The following is a 14,237-nucleotide window of genomic DNA, read 5'->3' as shown; positions in this document are numbered from 1 at the left end:
AAAATTTAAATATTTTATGTGTATTTTGAAATATATATTTTTATAAAAAATGCGCTATTTTATGGGAATTTTGCATCTTTCTTTTCATACAAATTTACATTATTTTATTTATATTCTGTGTATTTATATTGATAGGATTTTACATTATTCTATTTCTTTTTTGAATATATTTTTTTATACACATTTACATTATTTAATGTGTATCTTGCATATATATTTTATACAAATTTACGTTATTTTAAGTGTATTTGTTTATATGTTTTCATTCAAATTTACATTATTTTATGTGTATTTTTTATATGTATTTCAATACAAATTTACCTAATTTTATGTGTATTTTGTATATTTCTTTTCATACAAATTTTTAATTTTTGTGTATTTTTGTATATAGTTTTATACAAATCTAGGTTATTTTATGTACGCATTTACATTATTTAATGTGTGTTTTGTATATATATTTTTATGCAAATTTACTTTACTTTATGTGCATTTTTCTACATATATTTTTTTAGAAATTTGCGTTATTTAATGTGTATTTGTATATGTTTTCTCATACAAATTTACATTATTTTATTGATATTTTGTTTATTTATTTTGATACGAATGAAAATAGATATACAAAATATACATAAAATAAACTAAATTTGTATTGAAATATATATACAAAATACATAAAATAATGTAAATTTGTATCAAAATATTTTAACAGATGCGCATATAATAACGTAAATTTGTTTTAAAATATACAAAATACACATTAAATAATGTTAATATGTATAAAAAAAATATATACAAAAACAAATAGAATAATGTAAAATCGTATCAAAATAAATACACAGAATATTAATAAAACAATGTAAATTTGTATGAAAATAAAGATGCAAAATACCCTTTAAATAACGCATTTTTTATAAAAAATATATACCAAAATACACATGAAAATTTTTATTTGTATTAAAATAAATATACAAAATACACATACAATAAGGTAAATCTATATTGAAATAGATATGCAAAATACATATAAAACAATGTAAATTTGTTTCAAAATATATATACGAATACACGTAAAATAACGTAGATTTGTATAAAAATATATATACAAAATACACATAAAATTAAGTAAATACGTATAAGAAAATGTATATAAAATACACATAAAATAATGTTAATTCGTATCAAAATAAATAAACAAAATACCAATAAAAGAATGTGTATTTGTATAAATATAAATATACAATATACACATAAAATAACGTAAATTTGTATAAAACTATATACAAAAATACACAGAAGTAATTAAATTCGTATGAAAATAGATCTACAAAATACAGATAAAATAAGCTAAATTTGAATTGAAATGTATATACAAAATAAATAAAATAATGTAAATTTGTATCAAAATATTTATAAAAATACATATAATAACGTAAATTTGTTTAAAAATATATAAACAAAATACACATTAAGTAATGTAAATACGTATAAAAAATATGTACAAAATACACATATAATCATGTAGTTCGTATCAAACAAAATAAACAAAATATGAATAAATGTAAATATGTAAATTTGTATGAGAAAACATATACAAATGCATATAAAATAACGCTAATTTCTATAAAAATATGTCCAAAAATGAACGTAAAATAAAGTAACTTTGGATAAAAATATATATACAAAACACACATTAATATAAATGCGTACGTAAAATAACCTAAATTTGTATAAAACTATATACAAAAATACACAAATTTTTTTTAAATATGGCTGAAAAGAAATATACAAAATACACATAAAATTAGGTTAACTTGTATTGAAAAACATATACAAAATACACATAAAATAATGTAAATTCGAAAGAAAATATATAAACAAATACACTTAAAATAACGTAAATTTTTATAAAATATATATAAAAAATACACATTAAATAATGTAAATATGTAAAAAAAAATATATACAAAACACAAAGAGAATAATATAAAATCGTATCAAAATAAATACACAGAATATTAATAAAATAATGTAAATTTGTATGAAAATTAAGATGCAAAATACTATGTGTATTCGTATATAGATTTTTAAACAAATTTACACTTTTATGTGTATTTTGCATATTTTTTCAATACAAATTTACCTTATTGTATATGCATTTTGTAAATTAATTTTAATACAAATTTAATTATTCTATGTGTATTTTTGTATATGTATTTTTATAAAAATATGCTTTATTTTATGGGTATTTTGCATCTTTATTTTCATACAAATTTACGTTATTTTATTGATATTCTGCTCATTCATTTTGATACGATTTGACATTATTCTATGTGTATTTTGTATATATTTTTCATACATACGTTATTTTATGTGTATTTGTTTATATATTTTGACACAAATTTACAATATTTTATGGGTATTTTGTATATATATTTCAAAAGAAATTTACCTAATTTTAAGTGTATTTTGAATATCTATTTTCATACAAACTCAAATTATTTATATGTATTTTTGTATATATTTCAATACAAATTTTAGTTATGTTATGTTTATTTTGTAAATCTATTTTCATTCAAATATATATTATTTTATTGGTATTTTCTTGATTTATATTGATACGAGTTTACATTATTTTATATGTACTTTTTATATATATTTTTATACGCATTTACATTATTTAATATTTATTTTGAATACATAATTTTATACAAATTTATGGTATTTTATGTGTATTTGTATATATATTTTCATATAAATTTACATTATTTTATGTGTATTTTGTACATGTATTTATATACAAATTTAACTAAATATATGTGTAATTTGTATATCTATTTTAATACAAATTTAAATTTATTTTTTTGTTTTTTTGTATATATTTTTATTCAAATTTTCGTAATTTTATGTGTATTTTGTATATTTATTTTCCTACAAATATACGTTCTTTTATCGGAATTTTGTTTATTTATTTTGATACGAATTCTCACTTTTTTAGGTGTATTTGATATATATATTTTTATACATATTTACATAATTTTATATGTATTTTGAATATATATTTTCATAGAAATTTACTTTATATGTATATACAAAAAAATATAAAAATAATTTAAATTTGTTTGAAAATAAATATACAAAATTCACATAAAATTAGGTAAATTTGTATTTAAATACATATACAAAATACACTTAAAATAATGTAAATTTGAATGAAATTATATAAACAAATACACTTAAAATAACGTTAATTTGTATAAAATATATATAAAAATACACATTAAATAATAAAAATATGTATAAAAAATATATACAAAACACAAATAGTATAATATAAAATCGTATCAAAATATGTACACAGAATATTAATAAAATAATGTACATTTGTATGAAAACTAAGATGCAAAATTCCTATAAAATAACGCATTTTTTATAAAATTATATATACCAAAATACACATAAAATATTTGAATTTGTATTAAAATAAATATACAAAATGCACATACAATAAGGTAAATTTGTATTGAAATACATATGCAAAATACATATAAAACAATGTAAATTTGTTTCAAAATATATATACGAATACACATAAAATAACGTAGATTTCTATAAATATATATATACAAAATACAAATAAAATTAAGTAAATACAAATCAGAAATGTATACAAAATACACATAAAATAATGTAAATTCGTATAAATATAAATAAACAAAATACCAATAAGAGAACGTGTATTTGTATAAATATAAATATACAAAATGCACATAAAATAACGTAAATTTGTATAAAACTATATACAAAAATACACAGAAGTAATTAAATTTGTATGAAAATAGATATACAAAATACACAAAAAATAAGCTAAATTTGAATTGAAATATATATACAAAATACATAAAATAAAGTAAATTCGTTTCAAAATATTTTTAACAAATACACATATAATAGCGTAAATTTGTAAAAAAATATATAAACAAAATACACACTAAGTAATGTAAATACGTATAAAAAAATATTTACAAAATACACAAATAATCAAGTCATTCGTATCAAAATAAATAAACAAAAAACTAATTAAATAATGTAAATTTGTATGAGAAAACATATACAAAATACACATAAAATAACGTTTTAAGTTTCTATAAAAATATATGTACAAAAATACACATAAAATTAGTTTGCATAAAAAAAATATATACAAAACACACATTAGATAATGTAAATGAGTATAAAAATATGTATACAAAATACCTATGAAATAATCTAAATTCGTATCGAGTTAAATTAAGTAAATAACAATAAAATAATGTAATTTTGGATGAAAATATATATAGAAAACAGACATAAAATAACCTAAATACAAATACAAATATACACATTAAATAATTTAAAATTGAATGAAATAAATATACAAAATAAACATAAAATAAGGTAAATTTGTAATAAAATATATGTAAGAATACACATGAAATAATATAAATTTGTATGAAAATATATATACAAATACACATAAAATAACATAAATTTGTATAAAATTTGTTTCAAAATATATACGAATACACACAATAAAATAACGTAAATTTTTATGAAAATGTATATATAAAATACACATAAAATAATTTAAATACGTAGAAAAATATATATACAAAATACACATAAAATAATGTAAATTCGTAAAAAATTAAATACACAAAATTCCAATAAAAGAATGTATATTTGTAGGAAAATATATATACAAAAAACAAATAAAATAACTAAAATTTGTAAAAGAATATATACAAAAATACACAAAAATAATTTAAATTTGTTTGAAAATAGATATGCAAAATACACATAAAGTTAGGCAAATTTGTATTGAAATACATATACAAAACTCACATAAAAGAATGTAAATTTGTATGAAAATATATAAACAAATACATATAAAATAACGTAAATTTGGATAAATATATATACAAAATATACATTAAATATTTTAAATATGTATAAAAATATATTATATTAAATATTTTTTTTTGATATTTGCGTTATTTATGTGTATTTTGTATATGTTTTCTCATAGAAATTTACATTATTTTATTGGTATTTTGTTTATTTATTTTGATACGAATTACATGATTATTTGTGTATTTTGTACATTTTTTTATACGTATTTACATTATTTAATGTGTATTTTGTTTATATATTTTTATACAAATTTACGTTATTGTATAAGTATTTTGATACAAATTTACATTATTTTATGTATTTTGTATATATATTTCAATTCAAATTTAGCTTATTTTATGTGTATTTTGTATATCTATTTATTTTAATACAAAATCAAATATTTTATGTTTTTTCGTATATATATTTTTATAAAAAATGCGTTATTTTATGGGTATTTTGCATCTTAATTTTCATACAAATTTACATTATTTTATTATTATTTTCTGTATTTATTTTGATAGGATTTTACATTATTTTATTTGTGTTTTGTATATATTTTTTTTATACATATTTACATTATTTAATGTGTTTTTTGTATATATATTTGATACAAATTTACGTTATTTTAGGTCTATATGTTTATATATTTTCATTCAAATTTACATTATTTTATGTGTATTTTGTATATGTATTTAAATACAAATTTACCTAATTTTATATGTTTTTTGTATATTTATTTTCATACAAGTTTAAATTATTTTTGTGTATTTTTATAAATAGTTTTATTCAAATTTTGGCTATTTTATGTGTATTTTGTATATCTTTTTTCATATAAATACACACTCTTTTCATGATATTTTGTTTATTTATTTTGACACGAATTAACATTATTTAATGTGTATTTTGTATATATATTTTTATACGTATTTACATTATTTCAAGTGTATTTTGTATATATATTTCTCTAGAAATCTACGTTATTTTATGTGTATTCGTATATATATTTTGAAACAAATTTACATTTTTTTATGTGTATTTTGCATATTTTTTCAATACAAACTTACCTTATTGTATGTGCATTTTGTATATTAATTTTAATACAAATTTGATTAATCTATGTGTATTTTTGTACATGTATTTTTATAAAAATATGCTTTATTTTATGGGTATTTTGCATCTTTATTTTCATACAAATTTACATTATTTTATTGATATTCTGTATATTTATTTTGATATGATTTTACATTATTCTATGTGTATTTTGTATATATATTTTATATAAAATGTATTTGTTTTCATTTCATACAAATCTACATTATTTTATGTGTTTTTTGTACATGTATTTAAATACAAATTTAACTAGATATATGTGTATTTTGTATATCTATTTTGTATGTATATTTTCATAGAAATTTACTCTATTTTATGAGTATTCGTATATATATTTTGATACAAATTTACATTATTAATGTGTATTTTGTATATGTATTTCAATACAAATTTACTTTATTTTACGTGCATTTTGTATATTTATTTTGATACAAATTTAATTATTTTATATGTATTTTTGTATATATATTTGTATGCAAATATGCGTTATTATATGGATATTTTGCATCTTTATTTTCATACAAATTTACTTTATTTTATTGATATTCTCTTTATTTATTTTGATAAGATTTAACATTATTCTATGTGTTTTTTGTATATATATTTTTTTTACATATTTACATTATTTAATGTTCATTTTGTATATATATTTTATCCAAATTTACATTATTTTATGTGTATTTGTTTATATATTTTCATACATATTTACATTATTTTATGTGTTTTTTGTATATATATTTTCCTACGTATTTAAATTATTTTATGTGTATTTTGTATATACATTTTCATAAAAAAAATTCGTTATTTTATTGTGTGTATAAGTATATATTTTGATATAAATTTTATACAAATTCATGTTATTTAATGTGTATTTGGGTATATATTTTCATAAAAATTTATATTATTTTATATGTATTTTTTCATATATTTCATTACAAATTTACCTTATTTTATGTTTATTTTGTATATTTATTTCATTCAATTTTAAATTATTTTATGTGTATATTTGTATTTTTATTTAGGTTATTTTATGTGTATTTTGTATATATATTTTCATCCAAAATTACATTATTTTATTGGTATTTCTTAATTTAATTCGATACGAATTTAGATTATTTCATAGGTATTTTGTATACATATTTTTATACTCATTTACATTATCTAATGTGTGTTTTATATATATATTTTTAATACAAATACAAATATACACATAAAATAATTTAAAATTGAATGAAATAAATATATAAAATAATCATAAAATAAGGTAAATTTGTAATGAAAAATATGTAAAAATACACATTTAAAATAAAATAACACATATTTAAAAAAAATATATACAAAAATACACATAAAATAATTAAATTTGTACTAAAATAAATATACAAAATACACATACAATAAGGTAGATTTTTATTGAAATAGATATGCAAAAAACACATAAAATAAAGTAAATTTGTATTAAAATATATACGAATACACACAATAAAATAACGTAAGATTTTATGAAAATATATATACAAAATAAACATTAAATAATGTAAATACATAGAAAAATATAAATACAAAAGACACATAAAATAATGTAAATTCGTATCAAAATAAATAAACAAAATTTCCTCTAAAAGAATGTATATTTGTAGGAAAATATATATACAAAATACAAATAAAATAACAAAAATTTGTATAAAAATATATACAAAAATACACAAATTTTTATTTATTTTGTTTGAAAATATATATGCAAAATACGCAAGAAATTAGGCAAATTTTTATTGAAATACATATACAAAATACACATAAAATAATGTAAATTTTTATGAAACTATATAAACAAATACACATAAGATAACGTAAATTTCTATAAAATATATGTACAAAATATACATTAAATAATGTAAATATGTCTAAAAATATGTATACAAAATACAGAAGATAACGTAAAATCGTATCAAAATAAATAGACTATCAATAAAATAATGTAAATTTGTATGAAAATAAAGATGCAAAATAAGCATATAATAACGCATATTTGTTTAAAAATATATATACAAAATTACACATAAAATAATTAAATTTGTATCAAAATAAATATACAAAAGGCACATACAATAAAGAAAATTTGTATTGAAATAGATATGCGAAATAAACATAAATAATGTAAATTTGTATCAAAATATATATACGAATACACATAAAATAGAGTAAATTTCTATGAAAATATATATTAAAAATACATATAAAAATATGTAAATAGGTATAAAAAAAAAAAAATATATATATATATATATATATATATATATATATATATATATATATATATATATATATATATATATATATATATCTATATATATATATATATATATATATATATATATATATATATATCAAATACACCTAAAATAATGAAAATTCGTATCAAAATCAATAAGCAAAATTCCGATAAAAGAACATACAAATTTACATTATTTTATGTCTATTTTGTACATGTATTTAAATATGAATTTAACTAATTATATGTGTATTTTGTATATCTATTTTCATACAAATTGAAATTTATTTTTTTGTTTTTTTGTATATATTTTTATTCAAATTTTCGTAATTTTATGAGTATTTTGTATATTTATTTTCCTACAAATATGCGTTCTTTTATCGGAATTTTGTTTATTTATTTTGATACGAGTTTTCATTTTTTTAGGTGTATTTCATATATATATTTTTATACTTATTTACATAATTTTATGTATTTTGAATATAAATTTTCATAGAAATTTACTCTATATGTATATACAAAAAAACACATAAATAATTTAAATTTGTATGAAAATAAATATACAAAATACACTTAAAATAATGTAAATTTGAATGAAATTATATAAATAAATACTCTTAAAATAACGTTAATTTGTATAAAATATATATAAAAATACTCATTAAATAATGAAAATATGTATAAAAAAATATATACAAAACACAAATAGTATAAAATAAAATCGTATGAAAATATATAAACAGAATATTAATAAAATAATGTACATTTGTATGAAAACTAAGATGCAAAATATCTATAAAATAACGCATTTTTTATAAAATCATATATACCAAAATACACATAAAATAATTGAATTTGTGTTAAAATAAATATACAAAATGCACATACAATAAGGTAAATTTTTATTGAAATAGATATGCAAAATACATATAAAACAATGTAAATTTGTTTCAAAATATATATATGAATACACATAAAATAACGTAGATTCCTATAAATATATATATATATATATATATATATATATATATATATATATATATATATATATATATATATATATATATATATATATATATATATAAAAAAATACGAATCAAAAATGAATACAAAATACACATAAAATAATGTAAATTCGTATAAATATAAATAAACAAAATACCAATAAGAGAATGTGTATTTGTATAAATATAAATATACAAAATGCACATAAAATAACGTAAATTTGTATAAAACTATATACAAAAATACACAGAAGTAATTAAATTTGTATGAAAATAGATATACAAAATACACACAAAATAAGCTAAATTTGAATTCAAATATATATACAAAATACATAAAATAAAGTAAATTCGTTTCAAAATATTTTTAACAAATACACATATAATAACGTAAATTTGTAAAAAAATATATAAACAAAATACACATTAAGTAATGTAAATACGTATAAAAAAATATTAACAAAATACACAAATAATCAAGTCATTCGTATCAAAATAAATAAACAAAAAACTAATTAAATAATGTAAATTTGTATGAGAAAACATATACAAAATACACATAAAATAACGTTTTAATATTTAAATACAAATTTAGCTTATTACAATATTATATATACAATATTATTACAAAATATACATAAAATAACGAAAATTTGTATAAAAATTTATACAAAAAAAAAACACAAAAATTATTTCAATTTGATTGAAAATAGATATACAAAATACACATATAATTAGTTAAATTTGTCTTTAAATACATGTACAAAATACATATAAAATAATGTAAATTTTTATGAAATGAAAACATATAAACATAAAATAACGTACATTTGTATAAAATATATATACAAAATACACATAGAATAATGTAAAATCGTATATCAATAAAATAATTTAAATTTGTATGAAAATAAAGATGCAAAATACCCATAAAAAAGCATATTTTTTTTAAAAATACATATACAAAAATACACATAGAATAATTAAATTTGTATTAAAATTAATATACAAAATGCACATACAATAAGGTAAATTTGTATTGAAAAAATACGCAAAATACACATAAAACAGTGTAAATTTGTTTCAAAATATATATACGAATACAAATAAAATAACGTTGATTTCTTTAGGAATATATATACAAAATACACATTAAATAATGTAGATTCGCGTCAAAATAAATAAACAAAATATCAATAAAAGAATGTGTATTTGTATGAAAATAGATATACAAAATACACATAAAATAACCTAAATTTGTATCAAGCTATATACAAAAATACACAAAAATATTTTAAATTTGTATGAAAATAAATATACAAAAAACACATAAAATTAGGTAAATTTGTTTTGAAATACATGTACAAAATACACATAAAATAATGTAAATTTGTATGAAATTAAAACAAATTCACATAAAATAACGTACATTTGTATAAAATATATATACAAAATATACATAGAATAATGTAAAATCGTATCAAAATAAATACACAGAATATCAATAAAATAATGTAAATTTGCATAAAAATATATATACAAAACACACATTAAATAATGTACATGCGTATAAAAATATGTATACAAAATACCAATGAAATAATCTAAATTTGTATCGAATCAAATTAACAAAATACCAAAAAAATAGTGGAATTTTGTATGAAAATATATATAGAAAATACACATAAAATAACCTAAATACAAATACAAATATACACATAAAATAATTTAAAATTGAATGAAATAAATATACAAAATATACAAAAATAAGGTAAATTTGTAATGAAATATATGTACAAAATACACATAAAATAATATAAATTTGTATGAAAATATATATACAAATACACATAAAATAACATGAATTAGTACAAAAATATATATTCAAAATAAACATTAAATAATGTATAAAAATATATATACACAATAAAGTAAATTTGTATTGAAATAGATATGCAAAATACACATAAATAATATAAATTTGTATCAAAATATATATACGAATACACCTAAAATAGAGTAAATTTCTATGAAAATATACATACACAATACATATCAAAAGATGTAAATAAGTATAAAAATATATATATCAAATACACCTAAAATAATGTAAACTCGTATCAAAATAAATAAACAAAATTCCGATAAAAAACGTATATTTGTAGGAAAATAAATACCGAAAAAACACATAAAATAACGAAAATTTGAATAAAAATATATACAAAAAAAAATAATAATATCAATTTGTATGAAAATAGATATACAAAATACACATATAATTAGTTAAATTTGTATTTCAATACATGTACAAAATACACGTAAAATTATGTAAATTTGTATGAAATGAAAACAAATACAAATAAAATAACGTACATTTGTATAAAATATATATACTAAATACACATAGAATAATGTAAAATCGTATCAAAATTAGTACACAGAATATCAATAAGATAATTTAAATTTGTATGAAATTAAAGATGCAAAATACCCATAAAATAAAGCATAATTTTTTTAAAAATACATATACAAAAATACACATAGAATAAATAAATTTGTATTAAAATTAATATACAAAATGCATATACAATAACGTTAATTTGTATTGAAAAAATACGCAAAATACACATAAAACAGTGTAAATTTGTTTCAGAAAATATATACGAATACACATAAAATAACGTTGATTTCTATAGGAATATATATACAAAATACACATGAGATGATGTAAATACGTATAAAAATATATATACAAAATACATATTAAATAATGTAAATTCGCGTCAAAATAAATAAACAAAACATCAATAAAAGAAAGTGTATTTGTATGAAAATATATATACAAAATACACATAAGATAACATAAATTTGTATAAAACTATTTACAAAAATACACAAAAATAATTTAAATTTGTATGAAAATAAATATACAAAATACACATAAAATTTGGTAAGTTTGTATTGAAATACATATACAAAATACACATCAAATAATGTAAATTTGAATGAAAATACATGAACAAATTCACTTAAAATAACGTAAATTTGTATAAAAAAAATATATACAAAACACAAATAGAATAATGTAAAATCGTATCAAAATAAATACACAGAATATTGATAAAATAATGAAAATTTGTATGGAAATAAAGAAGCAAAATAACCATAAAATAATGTTTTTTTTTAAATATATTTACCAAAATACACATGAGAAAATTAATTTGTATTAAAATAAATATACAAAATACACATACAATACGGTAAATCTGTATTGAGAAAGATATGCAAAATACATATAAAACAATGTAAATTTGTTTCAAAATATATATACAAATACACATAAAATAACGTAGATTTGTATAAAAATATATATACAAAATACACATAAAATGAAGTAAATACGTATAAAAAATATATACAAAATACACATAAAATAATGTAAACTCGTATCAAAATAAATAAACAAAATACAAATAAAAGAATGTGTATTTGTATAAATATAAATATACAAAATAAACATAAAATAACGTAAATTTGTATAAAACTATATACAAAAATACACAGAAGTAATTAAATTCGTATGAAAATAGATATAAAAAATACAGATAAAATAAGCTAAATTTGAATTGAAATATATATACAAAATACATGAAATAAAGTAAATTTGTATCAAAATATTTATACAAATACACATATAATAAGGTAAATTTGTATGAAAATATATAAACAAAATACACATTAAATAATGTAAATACGTGTGAAAAAATATGTACAAAATACACATATAATCATGTAATTCGTATCAAAATAAATAAACAAAATACCAATAAAATAATATAAATTTGTATGAGTAAACGTGTATGTTGTATATTTTTTCAATACAAATTTACCTTATTATACGCATTTTGTATATTAATTTTAATACAAATTTAATTATTCAATGTGTATTTTTGTATCAGTATTTTTATAAACATATGCTTTATTATATGGGTATTTTGCATGTTTATTTTTATACAAATTTACATTATTTTATTGATATTCTGCTCATTCATTTTGATACGAATTGACATTATTCTATGTGTATTTTGTATATATTTTTCATACAAATTTACGTTATTTTATGTGTATTTGTTTATATATTTTGACACAAATTTACAATATTTTATGGCTATTTTATATATACATTTCAAAAGAAATTTACCAAGTTTTATGTGTATTTTGTATACCATTTTCATACAAACTCAAAATATTTATATGTATTTTCGTATATATTTTAATACAAATTTTAGTTATGTTATTTGTATTTTGTAAATTTATTTTCATTCAAATATATATTATTTTATTGGTGTTTTGTTGATTTATATTGATACGAATTTACATTATTTTATATGTACTTTTTATATATATTTTTATACGCTTTTACATTATTTAATATTTATTTTGATTATATATTTTTATACAAATTCATGATATTTTATGTGTATTTGTATATATATTTTTATATAAATTTGCATTATTTTATGTGTATTTTGTACATATATTTTATTACAAATCTACCTTATTTCATGTTTATTTTGTATGTGTATTTTGTATATTTATATTTATCCAAATACACATTCTTTTATTGGTATTTTGTTTATTTATTTTAATTCGAATTTACATTATTTTATGTGTATTTTGTATACATTTTTTTATACGTATTTACTTAATTTTACGTGTATTTTCTATATGTATTTTTATAGAAATCTACGTTTTTTTATTTGTATTCGTATATATATTTTGAAACAAATATACATTGTTTTATATGTATTTTTGCATATCTCTTTCAATACAAATTTACCTTATTGTATGTGCATTTTGTATATTTATTTCAATACAAATTTAATTTTTTTATGGGTATTTTGGTATATATATTTTTA

The sequence above is a fragment of the Eriocheir sinensis genome, unplaced genomic scaffold (genome assembly GCF_024679095.1).
Source record: "Eriocheir sinensis breed Jianghai 21 unplaced genomic scaffold, ASM2467909v1 Scaffold205, whole genome shotgun sequence".
NCBI lineage: Eukaryota > Metazoa > Arthropoda > Malacostraca > Decapoda > Varunidae > Eriocheir > Eriocheir sinensis.
This window is presented reverse-complemented; position numbering follows the sequence as displayed.